At 38.1% G+C, this 20,464-nt stretch overlaps 2 long non-coding RNA genes across 2 annotated transcripts; both read right to left on the reverse strand.

Annotated features, from left to right (window-relative positions):
• Nucleotides 1-8,269: 8,269 nt before the first annotated feature.
• On the reverse strand, nt 8,270-11,758 carry LOC140943559 (uncharacterized). The gene is made up of 4 exons (XR_012166610.1): nt 11,662-11,758; nt 10,941-11,055; nt 10,714-10,779; nt 8,270-9,708 (listed from the first exon to the last, which is right to left on the reverse strand). It is a non-coding gene; the product is annotated as an uncharacterized lncRNA (long non-coding RNA).
• A 5,298-nt stretch (nt 11,759-17,056) lies between these two features.
• On the reverse strand, nt 17,057-19,870 carry LOC140943558 (uncharacterized). The gene is made up of 4 exons (XR_012166609.1): nt 19,779-19,870; nt 19,058-19,172; nt 18,831-18,896; nt 17,057-17,829 (listed from the first exon to the last, which is right to left on the reverse strand). It is a non-coding gene; the product is annotated as an uncharacterized lncRNA (long non-coding RNA).
• Between the last annotated feature and the right edge of the window lie 594 nt (nt 19,871-20,464).

A 20,464-nucleotide genomic window follows, 5' to 3' on the forward strand; every position in this document is an offset into this window, starting at 1 on the left:
AGTTCGAGTCACGACTTTACCACTCGTTTCGCCAACTAGGGCGCATGCGCATGACCAGTCTGACAAAACCGGATGTTGCAAAATAGTTTCTTTTATATCCTTCTAATTCAGCGATGGGTCTTCAGTGCATAGTTTGTAAACTATAATTCAATTGTATCAAAATGTTTATTGTATTATCAAGTTTTTCTATCTAAATTTTTACAATTTTTTTTTAAATTTTACCTTTATTACAAAAAATTCATCGGGTCCAGCCCCATACCATAACATTGTAGCCTAAGCTAAGCTGTCATAAGTTTTTTTTATTGCAATCTGAAACGTAAAGATGCGTGTCATGAACCACACAGGAGGACGCACAGCGTAGATGAGGTGGCCAAGTGAGTTACAGTTGCCCGCTTGAGACAACATGCTATGTTGAGCGACAGCGAGATTGTGGCTTTTTGCATTCTTCGCAAACGAGTCAAAATTATTGCTAGTATCATTATTATTATCGTGGTGAAGTTTTCATAGAAAGTCCAGCTCTCATCCACCAAAAAACAATGAGTTGTTTACCACATCATTTATGAATCTAAGACTAACTTTTTTGGTATCAAATTAACTTCTGGCCGACGAGGACCACGCATGGGATAAAAGGATATGAAAATGTGGGAAATGACTGGGTGGTTCATATCTGCAAGCTTCAGTGAGTTTCACACTTGCGCAAAACAATGTCATGTACGTAGGATTGCCTAGCACTGACAAACGCGCCCGCGCTACGCAAGCATGCAGTGGTTATTGAGTTTAAGGCGTTCTTTTATAAGCTAAACGGAAGTACGAAATTTGAGATCAATGGTAACTATTTTTACTGGGGTTGAAATGGCTGTTTTTGGTCAGTCTTTGTTGAAATGCCGAAAAAAATTGGCATTCAGACAACTGCAAAGTTTCGAGGATTGCATTTGCAGCAAGTTTCTGCGAAATGCAGTTTGATGAGCAATATACCAAAGCTAGAGGTTGAGAATTACTTCTAGCACGTTGCAAAGCTGACTTTGGGGGGAATGGTTTGGATAAAAAATGTTTTCGATTGGTCAGTCAGAGATATACGATTTTCCCTAGTTAGTACATATGGCTAAATACTAGTTGTCATAAAGTTAAAAAAAAAAAAAAAAACATGGAAATATCTATTCGTTTGTACTTTACGCCAGACTCTGGCTACAAGGTGTTACCGTCAAACCCAAACAACATGTACATATACAACATGTACAACATGTAAAACATTTCACGATTCCAAGTACGACGCCAAACAAGATATAATACGAATTAGTAACCCAGAATGCGAATAGATACAGCGTTTTGTTGCAGAAATCTGGGCTGCTAGGGTCAGTGTAGTTAGGCTCGTAGATACTATAAATCCACACATTTCCAGCAATGAACCAAGCAAAATGGAAGAGTTGCATGAGAGCGGTGAAGGGATTCAGGGTCTGCTTGTCATCTCCACTTTGGTATATCAATGCGCCTGAGCAGCAAGTATTGAAGAGTCCAGCCGATGCAGCCACTATTAAGTAAATTGGGATCATGTCTTCCACAGGGCACTCATCTATGTATCTTGCACCTGAAAAGAAAGAACACGATCGTTTGGCAAATTTCAAAGGGATTTTGTTGCTGTCTTATCAAAGTATGAACTTCAATGTAAGAACATTTCTTTTCATCTTTCATTCGGATACAAAATGTTTAACTTTCCCTAAGACGAGACACATACTGAGGCTCTTGGGAAAGAAACAAGAAAAGTAACGGTTGCGTGGCATTTTTCTCCCTTCCTTTCCTTGATGCATTTGGACTCACTAAATCCTTCCCATTAATCACAGCACGAATACAGGAAAGCGACTGGAGACTGGATACGAATCCGTTCAAATGACTTCTTCTTCATCCTAATCCACATAAAATCTAACTATAGTAAACTGCTGCTGTAACTAAACTCAGTGTTGAAAGTATGATCGTGCGGTCCCAGTTTAAACGGGAACAGTGTTCAAATTATGGATAGCGCTATCCGTGGATAAATCTCTATCATGATCCAGCAGAGAAGTGTTGGGAAAACCAATTGCGTTGTCCACTGGATAGAAATTTTTCCCGTGAATAACATTATCCACCTTTTTAACAACTGGGACCTGAAAGAAACGTGTGCAGTATTCATCATAGGAGTTTATCTTTTAGATTGTGGGCGATGACAATAGCAAACAATGATAATGGACTATTCTTTCCTTGGGCGAGGGGGGGAAGACTCCGCAAATGAAAGGGGTGGGGTTGCTCGTCGGAAATTTTGAGTTAAACCCCTAAGGGAGACCGATCTGGGCGTGGCCCAAGCTTTTTTTGACCCCTAAAAGAGACCATGTTAAAACACAGACAATATATATATTTTATATTTTTTGGCGTGCAACCCTAAACGAGACCTTCACAGCTAAATATGATGGCGTTTTGCCCAGAACACCCTAAGTGAGACCAAAATCCGAAATTTATACCCCTAAGCAAGACGACGAGCATCCCCACCACTTTCATACGTGGAGTCCCCCCCCCCCCCCCCCCGGTATTCTTTACACGTAGTTGGAAGTGGATGAACTTACCCATGACTATCATGGCTATCTGAAGCGGAAATGTGGCCAGACAGAAGAGTAAATAAGCAGTCACCACTATAAAAAGAAAAGAACCATGCATTTCTTTGACATGAAACTAAAAGGCTCGGGCAGTAGGATTCTATGGAACTTTGTGGGAAATTACCATGCCCGTTGCACTTGAAGAGATTTCTGGGCCAAATCATGAAAATTAGAACATCCAATGTATTAAAACTTACGTGACATCAAAAAACCCCAAGGTGCTTTAGCAAAGTCCATCTCTGACTATTAGTTTATTTAGATATAGTCTTTTCTTGAATATTCTTCGACAATTGTATCCGGAACTGGTCAGGTCTATCAAGTAAACGATGTAAGTGAATTTTAAAAGTAATATTTAACAACATAAGAAGCTTTAAAAAGTTTTATTAAAACAGATTGAACAATAGAGACGTAAACATTTTGTTATACTTATGGTTTGTTTCTTAATATCTACATTCTTATTAAAAGCTGCCATTAGACAACTTGCTTCCTAACAGGAATTATTTTCCCAAACTACGAGGGCTCTTATTGGTCACTTTGAGCTCACATGACATCTAACAAGATAGCTGTTTCCCGCCAAATGTTTCCTCGCGGACAACATTACAAAGTCTCTCAGGTTAGAGAGTAAAAGTGCAATGTTTAATGCAAATATTGATCGCTTGGTATTAAGATTTTCTTTCATAAAATGGTACACGTCACTTCAAGACTGGTTCCTTGGGAAACTAGATAGTTATTTTTCCTTCTGCTCTGCCTCGGGAAACATCGAGGTCCTCGGTGAAACAAAATTAGTTATCTCCTCTGTGCCAGTCAATAGGTGTTTAAAAACATTTTGCTGGTTATACGAAAAAAAAAACATAATAAAAGCTAGCAACATACTAAATGACCTTTTATGAATGCAATACATCACTTTACACCACTTACCCTGCCCGATCAGCAAATGTTTCCCGTTGTCTTTGGCTTGTTACCTCTATTTGCTATACTGTATTTTTGTTTTTAAATAACGCAGTATTTTTATTTTAAGTAAAATATAAATATACCTGAAAGTGAAAACCTGAAAGAAAATGAACCTCGTGTCTTTCGTTTTTACTGCGGATGAGGTCAACTTGTATTCACGGGTGCAATGCAGACGTCAGGTGTGACTAAAGAGGCGCGGTGACTCAGCTGATTTGGCATCGCAGAGTTCGAGAATATCAGACGACTTCACACGTAATGCGGGCATGAACTGATAAAAATACCAGTAAACGAATGATAACTTCTCAGTAATGAACAATTTTATCTCAGTGCTAGAATCTACCTTCCTTCATATCCTGAATGAGGCAAATGTTTTAAGGACAGCCACGGATGGGCATGTTTTGAGCTTGGAAATAAATGAAATGATTAACAAATTAGCCACCCCCTCGCGATCTCACGTAATTCTTCATTGGAATCATACTCGTAATCAGCACCATCCAATAATTCCAGAGTAAGGAAAAAGGGATGTAAGAGGTGTTCTTCGACCCTCAATCGAGAACATGCTTTCTAGGCTCTGAATTTTTTAACAAGACGGCCAAATTTCATCTCATTCATCAATTAATAAACGAAATATTTACTTCAACATCACTCGTTTCGGTTCTAGCTGTGTTTTTACTTCGAAGCATAACCTGCCAGTTCACACAACCCACGCAACCAAAGATCTATCTATACCATTCATGACCAATGTGTCTCGTAAGCTTTAAATTAATTTTAGTCAAAATATCGACTTGAACACAATATGCGGCTATCACAAAAAGTTTAATATGACCGCATAAAACATTTTAAAAATATTTTTTAGAAACATTGATAATTGTGAAGGTACGCTCTAGTTATATTAAGTAATATGCTTAAAATATCGCTTAGTTTTATAGTTTTTTCCCGAAAAAATTCTGATCCTGGAAAACATCGACATTGTCCATTGCAGTTTCGGGTCATAAACGAAAATTGCGGGCAAATTATTAAATGAACGCAGGAAAAAGCTATACCGTCATTCCAATACATAGAGGATATTGCATGAAGTTTATTTTCGAGTCAGTGAAAAGAATATTTTATGAAAGAGAGCAGAGAGTGAGTAAAAGATTGTTTTTAACCACGAGAGAATAAAATTCATATCTTTAAACCACAGTGTAATTTTCTTTTTATTACATCGACAAGGGTGTTTACCATTTTATTTCTCACTCCCAGCACAAACTTTATTGCGAACTCGGTGCTGTAGTTCCGCGGCAGGAATTTCTCTCCTTTCGTTTTCACTTTTAAGGAACTTCTTGAATAGTTTTAAGTCATATAAAGTTTTCCTCTTCGTATCATTCTCCTGCCGCTTTAAGATTTTATGTCAGCTTCAGATAACATCACGAATTCATCGCTCACCATTTGTCTCATGGCATCTGGCAAAGTGTGTACAAATAACAGTTTGAGCGGGAAATGACGTCATTGATACTGGTGAGGGTATGGAAAATATGCTGCTCAAGTCCCGGATGTAGTTTCGTATGAACTTTATGGTTTTTTTTATTTTCCACTAAAACATTCTTGTCTATATGATAAAAAAAATAATACTAATAATTCGGTTACCCAAGAAAACACGTAAGCCTTTTTTTTTCGTATATTTCAGATTGAAAATATTTAAAACCGTAATACCATGAGGAAATAACGTCTCAGAGCCTGAGTAGAGGGCGTCCAGAAAGTGGGGGGATACTGAGGGGCAAGAGAAAATGCTAGGGGGGAGGGAAAGGAACACCTGCGTATGCCGCAAAGTCATCCTTAGGTCCTGTTGTAAGCTCAGCTACTGAGTGTCAAAACGGCTATTGGTTAGAATTTTTTTTATTGTGTCGATCACAGACTTCTTCATAGTAAACAAAATGGTAAAAATGCAAGTTCTAAAAATATCCGTTTGTTCCCCGCTTTCTCTCATGCTCGCTCTTCATGATCTTATATGGTCATAAAATTCTCGTGGGTAGAGTTCTTTTTAAAGCAAACTGATGTCACCCAATAATTTGTCTAATTTCTCTACAATGGTCACGAAACAATTTTATTTTCAAATATTATAGCTTATTGATATTATAGCTTATTAATATGTAATAAAAATGTATCAATAACATGGAAACCAACTGTTAAGAACAAATAAATGTTAACAATACAAATCGATATTTCAAGGTGACTGTTCGTAGACGTAAACTTCCAAATTTGGTCAAGATTAGTGCTTTTTCAAAAATTGGTCGCGGGGAAATTTAATGTTCAAGGAAACAAAAAGAATTTTGAAAGATTGACAATAAAAAATATGTTCATGGGAATTTAGGAAACATTATTTAAGTCAGTAAGAAACAACGTGATGATGTGAATGGACGATAACTCAAAGTAATGCACCATGGCCTGATGGCAATCTATATTTGACCCAACATCCGTTAGGTTTTGTTCTTTCAACTTGACGGTTAAAAATGATTGTTAATAATGCAATTTTGATGTGATTATTGCTGGTCTCAGCTAAGTCTTTACTTGCAGTCCGGGAAAATCTAGTAACACACACAATACTGTTAGCGGGCTATTAGTCAACAGTCTGGCAACTACTCCATGCCAATATACTTCGGTTCGTATGACAACCAGGACTGGACTAATTAACAAAGAGTCGTGCATGCCTCCTTTACAGGTCTTTACAGTGGCAACTTTATGTAAGTATATTTGTTCCCAGTACACTAAACATTTGCGACATCCTTTCTCATAATATAGCCCCAGTTAGTACTTAACTTATAATGGGGCATATCCAGTAGTGTATGACGCACTCAATGTACCTTGAACCAATACCAAACACTCTCGATTTTCCTCTACAAAGACATCTGTATATAGGCATATTTGTTCCTGGCACAGCGTCCCTCATAATGTACTCTGCTCCGTTTACTGTTGAACATGTTGCGGCCATAATTTTCCATCCCTGAAAGAGAGTCAGCACTTAAGAGGCTATGAAAGTAAGCGAAATGCAACAACAACGACAACGACAACGACAACGACAACAACTTTATTAAAAGCGATTAACTGGATATTAAACATTACACACTACCTACATTAAGCTAAAGCTATTCGAGGCAGGCAGTGTGCTCAACAAGACTCCTATGTAAAGTTTTTGAACGAAACAGAGTCGCAGGACATAATGAAAGCCTTGTTCAGGGTGACTGTCAGCGTGTCAGCTTTCGCCGCTTTATACGCGTTTCTTATACTCTCAACACGGAAGTTAAACCAGTCCAAAGCTTTTAACCCGCCATGCTGTGACGTCACGCTATTGTCAAAGTACGGTCAAATATACAAAATTACAGCTGCTGAAACGTTGACGTATTTAACGTTATTCTTCTGATTTAACAATCGTTTCGCACGTGTGCTCTATCTAGCTGGCGATCTTTTTACCTTCATAAGTTGTATTTGAGACACTGGTATACTAGGTGCCTTTCTCAACCTCCGACTGCTTGCCAATGTCAAATTTCGTGAACATACAGTTAAAGCTTAAACAAACTATACTGAACTTTTCATTTTTTTTTTGGCGATTTTGACTGTATCAATTAGTCATTTTAAAAATATCTTTATTATGAAAAGTAATCTTAGTCATGGACATATATAATCTCAGCACATATTTAGAGTGGACGTACTTGTTCCCGTCACAAAAATTCAACAGTAATTTTCCAAGCTAGTGGCTAGCGGAAGGTTTGCTGATCGGACTAATGCGTGTGTATCCGCACGGATGCCTAATGAAGGCAAAATTGTATAATAAGTGTATATCATTGCAAGGCGAGTAAAACATTTGATTTTTTAAGTTCATCATTAGAAGACGAAACTTGAAGTTTGTTTTTGCACTCGGGACAGGTTCAAGGGGGTGTGTTCTATACCTACACCTTGAATTTGAGATCCAGTACACTTTTCTGTTTTTTTTTTTCAGCCTCTGCTTGGCAATATTAATTGCTGTGAACATTTGAAGTTACCATGAGAAAGAAACCGTTTTAAAAGATGAAAAGGTCCTTCAGTTTACAGGCGAGGAATGTCACTAAAGAAAGAAGTCGAAACAGACACTACTTACCCTGTCTCAGAAATCGATAACAATTTCCTGGGACTCGCCCTGTTATTTGTCACTGGCCTGTTTGTTTTCGACGTGTTATACGCGTTTGTTTGCTCTCAACACGGATGTTGACCAAACAGGTGGCTAGTTAAGCAAGACATGTACGGTCAAATATTCAACAATAATTAGATGAGGTTTTTGTGATATCTGGAATATTCAAAGTCGAGGTAAGTACGGTTATCAGTCGAGCCGAAGGCCGCTGTTGATAACACTTACCGAGAAGAATATAAGGACAAACACAGAATCGCATGCAACACAGTTTGACATTACTCTTCTGGAAATCATGCATAGTGCGCGCAACCTACAAATAAGTCACCAATCTGCTAGCCCATAACTGTCGGCTAATCTGTAGGTTGCGCCGATTTCCATAATTAACTGTAAACTCAGCTATAAGCTAAATGAGTTCGAGTCACGACTTTACCACTCGTTTCGCCAACTAGGGCGCATGCGCATGACCAGTCTGACAAAACCGGATGTTGCAAAATAGTTTCTTTTATATCCTTCTAATTCAGCGATGGGTCTTCAGTGCATAGTTTGTAAACTATAATTCAATTGTATCAAAATGTTTATTGTATTGTCAAGTTTTTCTATCTAAATTTTTACAATTTTTTTTTAAATTTTACCTTTATTACAAAAAATTCATCGGGTCCAGCCCCATACCATAACATTGTAGCCTAAGCTAAGCTGTCATAAGTTTTTTTTATTGCAATCTGAAACGTAAAGATGCGTGTCATGAACCACACAGGAGGACGCACAGCGTAGATGAGGTGGCCAAGTGAGTTACAGTTGCCCGCTTGAGACAACATGCTATGTTGAGCGACAGCGAGATTGTGGCTTTTTGCATTCTTCGCAAACGAGTCAAAATTATTGCTAGTATCATTATTATTATCGTGGTGAAGTTTTCATAGAAAGTCCAGCTCTCATCCACCAAAAAACAATGAGTTGTTTACCACATCATTTATGAATCTAAGACTAACTTTTTTGGTATCAAATTAACTTCTGGCCGACGAGGACCACGCATGGGATAAAAGGATATGAAAATGTGGGAAATGACTGGGTGGTTCATATCTGCAAGCTTCAGTGAGTTTCACACTTGCGCAAAACAATGTCATGTACGTAGGATTGCCTAGCACTGACAAACGCGCCCGCGCTACGCAAGCATGCAGTGGTTATTGAGTTTAAGGCGTTCTTTTATAAGCTAAACGGAAGTACGAAATTTGAGATCAATGGTAACTATTTTTACTGGGGTTGAAATGGCTGTTTTTGGTCAGTCTTTGTTGAAATGCCGAAAAAAATTGGCATTCAGACAACTGCAAAGTTTCGAGGATTGCATTTGCAGCAAGTTTCTGCGAAATGCAGTTTGATGAGCAATATACCAAAGCTAGAGGTTGAGAATTACTTCTAGCACGTTGCAAAGCTGACTTTGGGGGGAATGGTTTGGATAAAAAATGTTTTCGATTGGTCAGTCAGAGATATACGATTTTCCCTAGTTAGTACATATGGCTAAATACTAGTTGTCATAAAGTTAAAAAAAAAAAAAAAAACATGGAAATATCTATTCGTTTGTACTTTACGCCAGACTCTGGCTACAAGGTGTTACCGTCAAACCCAAACAACATGTACATATACAACATGTACAACATGTAAAACATTTCACGATTCCAAGTACGACGCCAAACAAGATATAATACGAATTAGTAACCCAGAATGCGAATAGATACAGCGTTTTGTTGCAGAAATCTGGGCTGCTAGGGTCAGTGTAGTTAGGCTCGTAGATACTATAAATCCACACATTTCCAGCAATGAACCAAGCAAAATGGAAGAGTTGCATGAGAGCGGTGAAGGGATTCAGGGTCTGCTTGTCATCTCCACTTTGGTATATCAATGCGCCTGAGCAGCAAGTATTGAAGAGTCCAGCCGATGCAGCCACTATTAAGTAAATTGGGATCATGTCTTCCACAGGGCACTCATCTATGTATCTTGCACCTGAAAAGAAAGAACACGATCGTTTGGCAAATTTCAAAGGGATTTTGTTGCTGTCTTATCAAAGTATGAACTTCAATGTAAGAACATTTCTTTTCATCTTTCATTCGGATACAAAATGTTTAACTTTCCCTAAGACGAGACACATACTGAGGCTCTTGGGAAAGAAACAAGAAAAGTAACGGTTGCGTGGCATTTTTCTCCCTTCCTTTCCTTGATGCATTTGGACTCACTAAATCCTTCCCATTAATCACAGCACGAATACAGGAAAGCGACTGGAGACTGGATACGAATCCGTTCAAATGACTTCTTCTTCATCCTAATCCACATAAAATCTAACTATAGTAAACTGCTGCTGTAACTAAACTCAGTGTTGAAAGTATGATCGTGCGGTCCCAGTTTAAACGGGAACAGTGTTCAAATTATGGATAGCGCTATCCGTGGATAAATCTCTATCATGATCCAGCAGAGAAGTGTTGGGAAAACCAATTGCGTTGTCCACTGGATAGAAATTTTTCCCGTGAATAACATTATCCACCTTTTTAACAACTGGGACCTGAAAGAAACGTGTGCAGTATTCATCATAGGAGTTTATCTTTTAGATTGTGGGCGATGACAATAGCAAACAATGATAATGGCCTATTCTTTCCTTGGGCGAGGGGGGGAAGACTCCGCAAATGAAAGGGGTGGGGTTGCTCGTCGGAAATTTTGAGTTAAACCCCTAAGGGAGACCGATCTGGGCGTGGCCCAAGCTTTTTTTGACCCCTAAAAGAGACCATGTTAAAACACAGACAATATATATATTTTATATTTTTTGGCGTGCAACCCTAAACGAGACCTTCACAGCTAAATATGATGGCGTTTTGCCCAGAACACCCTAAGTGAGACCAAAATCCGAAATTTATACCCCTAAGCAAGACGACGAGCATCCCCACCACTTTCATACGTGGAGTCCCCCCCCCCCCCCCCCGGTATTCTTTACACGTAGTTGGAAGTGGATGAACTTACCCATGACTATCATGGCTATCTGAAGCGGAAATGTGGCCAGACAGAAGAGTAAATAAGCAGTCACCACTATAAAAAGAAAAGAACCATGCATTTCTTTGACATGAAACTAAAAGGCTCGGGCAGTAGGATTCTATGGAACTTTGTGGGAAATTACCATGCCCGTTGCACTTGAAGAGATTTCTGGGCCAAATCATGAAAATTAGAACATCCAATGTATTAAAACTTACGTGACATCAAAAAACCCCAAGGTGCTTTAGCAAAGTCCATCTCTGACTATTAGTTTATTTAGATATAGTCTTTTCTTGAATATTCTTCGACAATTGTATCCGGAACTGGTCAGGTCTATCAAGTAAACGATGTAAGTGAATTTTAAAAGTAATATTTAACAACATAAGAAGCTTTAAAAAGTTTTATTAAAACAGATTGAACAATAGAGACGTAAACATTTTGTTATACTTATGGTTTGTTTCTTAATATCTACATTCTTATTAAAAGCTGCCATTAGACAACTTGCTTCCTAACAGGAATTATTTTCCCAAACTACGAGGGCTCTTATTGGTCACTTTGAGCTCACATGACATCTAACAAGATAGCTGTTTCCCGCCAAATGTTTCCTCGCGGACAACATTACAAAGTCTCTCAGGTTAGAGAGTAAAAGTGCAATGTTTAATGCAAATATTGATCGCTTGGTATTAAGATTTTCTTTCATAAAATGGTACACGTCACTTCAAGACTGGTTCCTTGGGAAACTAGATAGTTATTTTTCCTTCTGCTCTGCCTCGGGAAACATCGAGGTCCTCGGTGAAACAAAATTAGTTATCTCCTCTGTGCCAGTCAATAGGTGTTTAAAAACATTTTGCTGGTTATACGAAAAAAAAAACATAATAAAAGCTAGCAACATACTAAATGACCTTTTATGAATGCAATACATCACTTTACACCACTTACCCTGCCCGATCAGCAAATGTTTCCCGTTGTCTTTGGCTTGTTACCTCTATTTGCTATACTGTATTTTTGTTTTTAAATAACGCAGTATTTTTATTTTAAGTAAAATATAAATATACCTGAAAGTGAAAACCTGAAAGAAAATGAACCTCGTGTCTTTCGTTTTTACTGCGGATGAGGTCAACTTGTATTCACGGGTGCAATGCAGACGTCAGGTGTGACTAAAGAGGCGCGGTGACTCAGCTGATTTGGCATCGCAGAGTTCGAGAATATCAGACGACTTCACACGTAATGCGGGCATGAACTGATAAAAATACCAGTAAACGAATGATAACTTCTCAGTAATGAACAATTTTATCTCAGTGCTAGAATCTACCTTCCTTCATATCCTGAATGAGGCAAATGTTTTAAGGACAGCCACGGATGGGCATGTTTTGAGCTTGGAAATAAATGAAATGATTAACAAATTAGCCACCCCCTCGCGATCTCACGTAATTCTTCATTGGAATCATACTCGTAATCAGCACCATCCAATAATTCCAGAGTAAGGAAAAAGGGATGTAAGAGGTGTTCTTCGACCCTCAATCGAGAACATGCTTTCTAGGCTCTGAATTTTTTAACAAGACGGCCAAATTTCATCTCATTCATCAATTAATAAACGAAATATTTACTTCAACATCACTCGTTTCGGTTCTAGCTGTGTTTTTACTTCGAAGCATAACCTGCCAGTTCACACAACCCACGCAACCAAAGATCTATCTATACCATTCATGACCAATGTGTCTCGTAAGCTTTAAATTAATTTTAGTCAAAATATCGACTTGAACACAATATGCGGCTATCACAAAAAGTTTAATATGACCGCATAAAACATTTTAAAAATATTTTTTAGAAACATTGATAATTGTGAAGGTACGCTCTAGTTATATTAAGTAATATGCTTAAAATATCGCTTAGTTTTATAGTTTTTTCCCGAAAAAATTCTGATCCTGGAAAACATCGACATTGTCCATTGCAGTTTCGGGTCATAAACGAAAATTGCGGGCAAATTATTAAATGAACGCAGGAAAAAGCTATACCGTCATTCCAATACATAGAGGATATTGCATGAATTTTATTTTCGAGTCAGTGAAAAGAATATTTTATGAAAGAGAGCAGAGAGTGAGTAAAAGATTGTTTTTAACCACGAGAGAATAAAATTCATATCTTTAAACCACAGTGTAATTTTCTTTTTATTACATCGACAAGGGTGTTTACCATTTTATTTCTCACTCCCAGCACAAACTTTATTGCGAACTCGGTGCTGTAGTTCCGCGGCAGGAATTTCTCTCCTTTCGTTTTCACTTTTAAGGAACTTCTTGAATAGTTTTAAGTCATATAAAGTTTTCCTCTTCGTATCATTCTCCTGCCGCTTTAAGATTTTATGTCAGCTTCAGATAACATCACGAATTCATCGCTCACCATTTGTCTCATGGCATCTGGCAAAGTGTGTACAAATAACAGTTTGAGCGGGAAATGACGTCATTGATACTGGTGAGGGTATGGAAAATATGCTGCTCAAGTCCCGGATGTAGTTTCGTATGAACTTTATGGTTTTTTTTATTTTCCACTAAAACATTCTTGTCTATATGATAAAAAAAATAATACTAATAATTCGGTTACCCAAGAAAACACGTAAGCCTTTTTTTTCGTATATTTCAGATTGAAAATATTTAAAACCGTAATACCATGAGGAAATAACGTCTCAGAGCCTGAGTAGAGGGCGTCCAGAAAGTGGGGGGATACTGAGGGGCAAGAGAAAATGCTAGGGGGGAGGGAAAGGAACACCTGCGTATGCCGCAAAGTCATCCTTAGGTCCTGTTGTAAGCTCAGCTACTGAGTGTCAAAACGGCTATTGGTTAGAATTTTTTTTATTGTGTCGATCACAGACTTCTTCATAGTAAACAAAATGGTAAAAATGCAAGTTCTAAAAATATCCGTTTGTTCCCCGCTTTCTCTCATGCTCGCTCTTCATGATCTTATATGGTCATAAAATTCTCGTGGGTAGAGTTCTTTTTAAAGCAAACTGATGTCACCCAATAATTTGTCTAATTTCTCTACAATGGTCACGAAACAATTTTATTTTCAAATATTATAGCTTATTGATATTATAGCTTATTAATATGTAATAAAAATGTATCAATAACATGGAAACCAACTGTTAAGAACAAATAAATGTTAACAATACAAATCGATATTTCAAGGTGACTGTTCGTAGACGTAAACTTCCAAATTTGGTCAAGATTAGTGCTTTTTCAAAAATTGGTCGCGGGGAAATTTAATGTTCAAGGAAACAAAAAGAATTTTGAAAGATTGACAATAAAAAATATGTTCATGGGAATTTAGGAAACATTATTTAAGTCAGTAAGAAACAACGTGATGATGTGAATGGACGATAACTCAAAGTAATGCACCATGGCCTGATGGCAATCTATATTTGACCCAACATCCGTTAGGTTTTGTTCTTTCAACTTGACGGTTAAAAATGATTGTTAATAATGCAATTTTGATGTGATTATTGCTGGTCTCAGCTAAGTCTTTACTTGCAGTCCGGGAAAATCTAGTAACACACACAATACTGTTAGCGGGCTATTAGTCAACAGTCTGGCAACTACTCCATGCCAATATACTTCGGTTCGTATGACAACCAGGACTGGACTAATTAACAAAGAGTCGTGCATGCCTCCTTTACAGGTCTTTACAGTGGCAACTTTATGTAAGTATATTTGTTCCCAGTACACTAAACATTTGCGACATCCTTTCTCATAATATAGCCCCAGTTAGTACTTAACTTATAATGGGGCATATCCAGTAGTGTATGACGCACTCAATGTACCTTGAACCAATACCAAACACTCTCGATTTTCCTCTACAAAGACATCTGTATATAGGCATATTTGTTCCTGGCACAGCGTCCCTCATAATGTACTCTGCTCCGTTTACTGTTGAACATGTTGCGGCCATAATTTTCCATCCCTGAAAGAGAGTCAGCACTTAAGAGGCTATGAAAGTAAGCGAAATGCAACAACAACGACAACGACAACGACAACGACAACAACTTTATTAAAAGCGATTAACTGGATATTAAACATTACACACTACCTACATTAAGCTAAAGCTATTCGAGGCAGGCAGTGTGCTCAACAAGACTCCTATGTAAAGTTTTTGAACGAAACAGAGTCGCAGGACATAATGAAAGCCTTGTTCAGGGTGACTGTCAGCGTGTCAGCTTTCGCCGCTTTATACGCGTTTCTTATACTCTCAACACGGAAGTTAAACCAGTCCAAAGCTTTTAACCCGCCATGCTGTGACGTCACGCTATTGTCAAAGTACGGTCAAATATACAAAATTACAGCTGCTGAAACGTTGACGTATTTAACGTTATTCTTCTGATTTAACAATCGTTTCGCACGTGTGCTCTATCTAGCTGGCGATCTTTTTACCTTCATAAGTTGTATTTGAGACACTGGTATACTAGGTGCCTTTCTCAACCTCCGACTGCTTGCCAATGTCAAATTTCGTGAACATACAGTTAAAGCTTAAACAAACTATACTGAACTTTTCATTTTTTTTTTGGCGATTTTGACTGTATCAATTAGTCATTTTAAAAATATCTTTATTATGAAAAGTAATCTTAGTCATGGACATATATAATCTCAGCACATATTTAGAGTGGACGTACTTGTTCCCGTCACAAAAATTCAACAGTAATTTTCCAAGCTAGTGGCTAGCGGAAGGTTTGCTGATCGGACTAATGCGTGTGTATCCGCACGGATGCCTAATGAAGGCAAAATTGTATAATAAGTGTATATCATTGCAAGGCGAGTAAAACATTTGATTTTTTAAGTTCATCATTAGAAGACGAAACTTGAAGTTTGTTTTTGCACTCGGGACAGGTTCAAGGGGGTGTGTTCTATACCTACACCTTGAATTTGAGATCCAGTACACTTTTCTGTTTTTTTTTTCAACCTCTGCTTGGCAATATTAATTGCTGTGAACATTTGAAGTTACCATAAGAAAGAAACCGTTTTAAAAGATGAAAAGGTCCTTCAGTTTACAGGCGAGGAATGTCACTAAAGAAAGAAGTCGAAACAGACACTACTTACCCTGTCTCAGAAATCGATAACAATTTCCTGGGACTCGCCCTGTTATTTGTCACTGGCCTGTTTGTTTTCGACGTGTTATACGCGTTTGTTTGCTCTCAACACGGATGTTGACCAAACAGGTGGCTAGTTAAGCAAGACATGTACGGTCAAATATTCAACAATAATTAGATGAGGTTTTTGTGATATCTGGAATATTCAAAGTCGAGGTAAGTACGGTTATCAGTCGAGCCGAAGGCCGCTGTTGATAACACTTACCGAGAAGAATATAAGGACAAACACAGAATCGCATGCAACACAGTTTGACATTACTCTTCTGGAAATCATGCATAGTGCGCGCAACCTACAAATAAGTCACCAATCTGCTAGCCCATAACTGTCGGCTAATCTGTAGGTTGCGCCGATTTCCATAATTAACTGTAAACTCAGCTATAAGCTAAATGAGTTCGAGTCACGACTTTACCACTCGTTTCGCCAACTAGGGCGCATGCGCATGACCAGTCTGACAAAACCGGATGTTGCAAAATAGTTTCTTTTATATCCTTCTAATTCAGCGATGGGTCTTCAGTGCATAGTTTGTAAACTATAATTCAATTGTATCAAAATGTTTATTGTATTGTCAAGTTTTTCTATCTAAATTTTTACAATTTTTTTTTAAATTTTACCTTTATTACAAAAAATTCATCGGGTCCAGCCCCATACCATAACATTGTAGCCTAAGCTAAGCTGTCATAAGTTTTTTTTATTGCAATCTGAAACGTAAAGATGCGTGTCATGAACCACACAGGAGGACGCACAGCGTAGATGAGGTGGCCAAGTGAGTTACAGTTGCCCGCTTGAGACAACATGCTATGTTGAGCGACAGCGAGATTGTGGCTTTTTGCATTCTTCGCAAACGAGTCAAAATTATTGCTAGTATCATTATTATTATCGTGGTGAAGTTTTCATAGAAAGTCCAGCTCTCATCCACCAAAAAACAATGAGTTGTTTACCACATCATTTATGAATCTAAGACTAACTTTTTTGGTATCAAATTAACTTCTGGCCGACGAGGACCACGCATGGGATAAAAGGATATGAAAATGTGGGAAATGACTGGGTGGTTCATATCTGCAAGCTTCAGTGAGTTTCACACTTGCGCAAAACAATGTCATGTACGTAGGATTGCCTAGCACTGACAAACGCGCCCGCGCTACGCAAGCATGCAGTGGTTATTGAGTTTAAGGCGTTCTTTTATAAGCTAAACAGAAGTACGAAATTTGAGATCAATGGTAACTATTTTTACTGGGGTTGAAATGGCTGTTTTTGGTCAGTCTTTGTTGAAATGCCGAAAAAAATTGGCATTCAGACAACTGCAAAGTTTCGAGGATTGCATTTGCAGCAAGTTTCTGCGAAATGCAGTTTGATGAGCAATATACCAAAGCTAGAGGTTGAGAATTACTTCTAGCACGTTGCAAAGCTGACTTTGGGGGGAATGGTTTGGATAAAAAATGTTTTCGATTGGTCAGTCAGAGATATACGATTTTCCCTAGTTAGTACATATGGCTAAATACTAGTTGTCATAAAGTTAAAAAAAAAAAAAAAAAACATGGAAATATCTATTCGTTTGTACTTTACGCCAGACTCTGGCTACAAGGTGTTACCGTCAAACCCAAACAACATGTACATATACAACATGTACAACATGTAAAACATTTCACGATTCCAAGTACGACGCCAAACAAGATATAATACGAATTAGTAACCCAGAATGCGAATAGATACAGCGTTTTGTTGCAGAAATCTGGGCTGCTAGGGTCAGTGTAGTTAGGCTCGTAGATACTATAAATCCACACATTTCCAGCAATGAACCAAGCAAAATGGAAGAGTTGCATGAGAGCGGTGAAGGGATTCAGGGTCTGCTTGTCATCTCCACTTTGGTATATCAATGCGCCTGAGCAGCAAGTATTGAAGAGTCCAGCCGATGCAGCCACTATTAAGTAAATTGGGATCATGTCTTCCACAGGGCACTCATCTATGTATCTTGCACCTGAAAAGAAAGAACACGATCGTTTGGCAAATTTCAAAGGGATTTTGTTGCTGTCTTATCAAAGTATGAACTTCAATGTAAGAACATTTCTTTTCATCTTTCATTCGGATACAAAATGTTTAACTTTCCCTAAGACGAGACACATACTGAGGCTCTTGGGAAAGAAACAAGAAAAGTAACGGTTGCGTGGCATTTTTCTCCCTTCCTTTCCTTGATGCATTTGGACTCACTAAATCCTTCCCATTAATCACAGCACGAATACAGGAAAGCGACTGGAGACTGGATACGAATCCGTTCAAATGACTTCTTCTTCATCCTAATCCACATAAAATCTAACTATAGTAAACTGCTGCTGTAACTAAACTCAGTGTTGAAAGTATGATCGTGCGGTCCCAGTTTAAACGGGAACAGTGTTCAAATTATGGATAGCGCTATCCGTGGATAAATCTCTATCATGATCCAGCAGAGAAGTGTTGGGAAAACCAATTGCGTTGTCCACTGGATAGAAATTTTTCCCGTGAATAACATTATCCACCTTTTTAACAACTGGGACCTGAAAGAAACGTGTGCAGTATTCATCATAGGAGTTTATCTTTTAGATTGTGGGCGATGACAATAGCAAACAATGATAATGGACTATTCTTTCCTTGGGCGAGGGGGGGAAGACTCCGCAAATGAAAGGGGTGGGGTTGCTCGTCGGAAATTTTGAGTTAAACCCCTAAGGGAGACCGATCTGGGCGTGGCCCAAGCTTTTTTTGACCCCTAAAAGAGACCATGTTAAAACACAGACAATATATATATTTTATATTTTTTGGCGTGCAACCCTAAACGAGACCTTCACAGCTAAATATGATGGCGTTTTGCCCAGAACACCCTAAGTGAGACCAAAATCCGAAATTTATACCCCTAAGCAAGACGACGAGCATCCCCACCACTTTCATACGTGGAGTCCCCCCCCCCCCCGGTATTCTTTACACGTAGTTGGAAGTGGATGAACTTACCCATAACTATCATGGCTATCTGAAGCGGAAATGTGGCCAGACAGAAGAGTAAATAAGCAGTCACCACTATAAAAATAAAAGAACCATGCATTTCTTTGACATGAAACTAAAAGGCTCGGGCAGTAGGATTCTATGGAACTTTGTGGGAAATTACCATGCCCGTTGCACTTGAAGAGATTTCTGGGCCAAATCATGAAAATTAGAACATCCAATGTATTAAAACTTACGTGACATCAAAAAACCCCAAGGTGCTTTAGCAAAGTCCATCTCTGACTATTAGTTTATTTAGATATAGTCTTTTCTTGAATATTCTTCGACAATTGTATCCGGAACTGGTCAGGTCTATCAAGTAAACGATGTAAGTGAATTTTAAAAGTAATATTTAACAACATAAGAAGCTTTAAAAAGTTTTATTAAAACAGATTGAACAATAGAGACGTAAACATTTTGTTATACTTATGGTTTGTTTCTTAATATCTACATTCTTATTAAAAGCTGCCATTAGACAACTTGCTTCCTAACAGGAATTATTTTCCCAAACTACGAGGGCTCTTATTGGTCACTTTGAGCTCACATGACATCTAACAAGATAGCTGTTTCCCGCCAAATGTTTCCTCGCGGACAACATTACAAAGTCTCTCAGGTTAGAGAGTAAAAGTGCAATGTTTAATGCAAATATTGATCGCTTGGTATTAAGATTTTCTTTCATAAAATGGTACACGTCACTTCAAGACTGGTTCCTTGGGAAACTAGATAGTTATTTTTCCTTCTGCTCTGCCTCGGGAAACATCGAGGTCCTCGGTGAAACAAAATTAGTTATCTCCTCTGTGCCAGTCAATAGGTGTTTAAAAACATTTTGCTGGTTATACGAAAAAAAAAACATAATAAAAGCTAGCAACATACTAAATGACCTTTTATGAATGCAATACATCACTTTACACCACTTACCCTGCCCGATCAGCAAATGTTTCCCGTTGTCTTTGGCTTGTTACCTCTATTTGCTATACTGTATTTTTGTTTTTAAATAACGCAGTATTTTTATTTTAAGTAAAATATAAATATACCTGAAAGTGAAAACCTGAAAGAAAATGAACCTCGTGTCTTTCGTTTTTACTGCGGATGAGGTCAACTTGTATTCACGGGTGCAATGCAGACGTCAGGTGTGACTAAAGAGGCGCGGTGACTCAGCTGATTTGGCATCGCAGAGTTCGAGAATATCAGACGACTTCACACGTAATGCGGGCATGAACTGATAAAAATACCAGTAAACGAATGATAACTTCTCAGTAATGAACAATTTTATCTCAGTGCTAGAATCTACCTTCCTTCATATCCTGAATGAGGTAAATGTTTTAAGGACAGCCACGGATGGGCATGTTTTGAGCTTGGAAATAAATGAAATGATTAACAAATTAGCCACCCCCTCGCGATCTCACGTAATTCTTCATTGGAATCATACTCGTAATCAGCACCATCCAATAATTCCAGAGTAAGGAAAAAGGGATGTAAGAGGTGTTCTTCGACCCTCAATCGAGAACATGCTTTCTAGGCTCTGAATTTTTTAACAAGACGGCCAAATTTCATCTCATTCATCAATTAATAAACGAAATATTTACTTCAACATCACTCGTTTC

The sequence above is a fragment of the Porites lutea genome, chromosome 7 (assembly GCF_958299795.1).
Source record: "Porites lutea chromosome 7, jaPorLute2.1, whole genome shotgun sequence".
NCBI lineage: Eukaryota > Metazoa > Cnidaria > Anthozoa > Scleractinia > Poritidae > Porites > Porites lutea.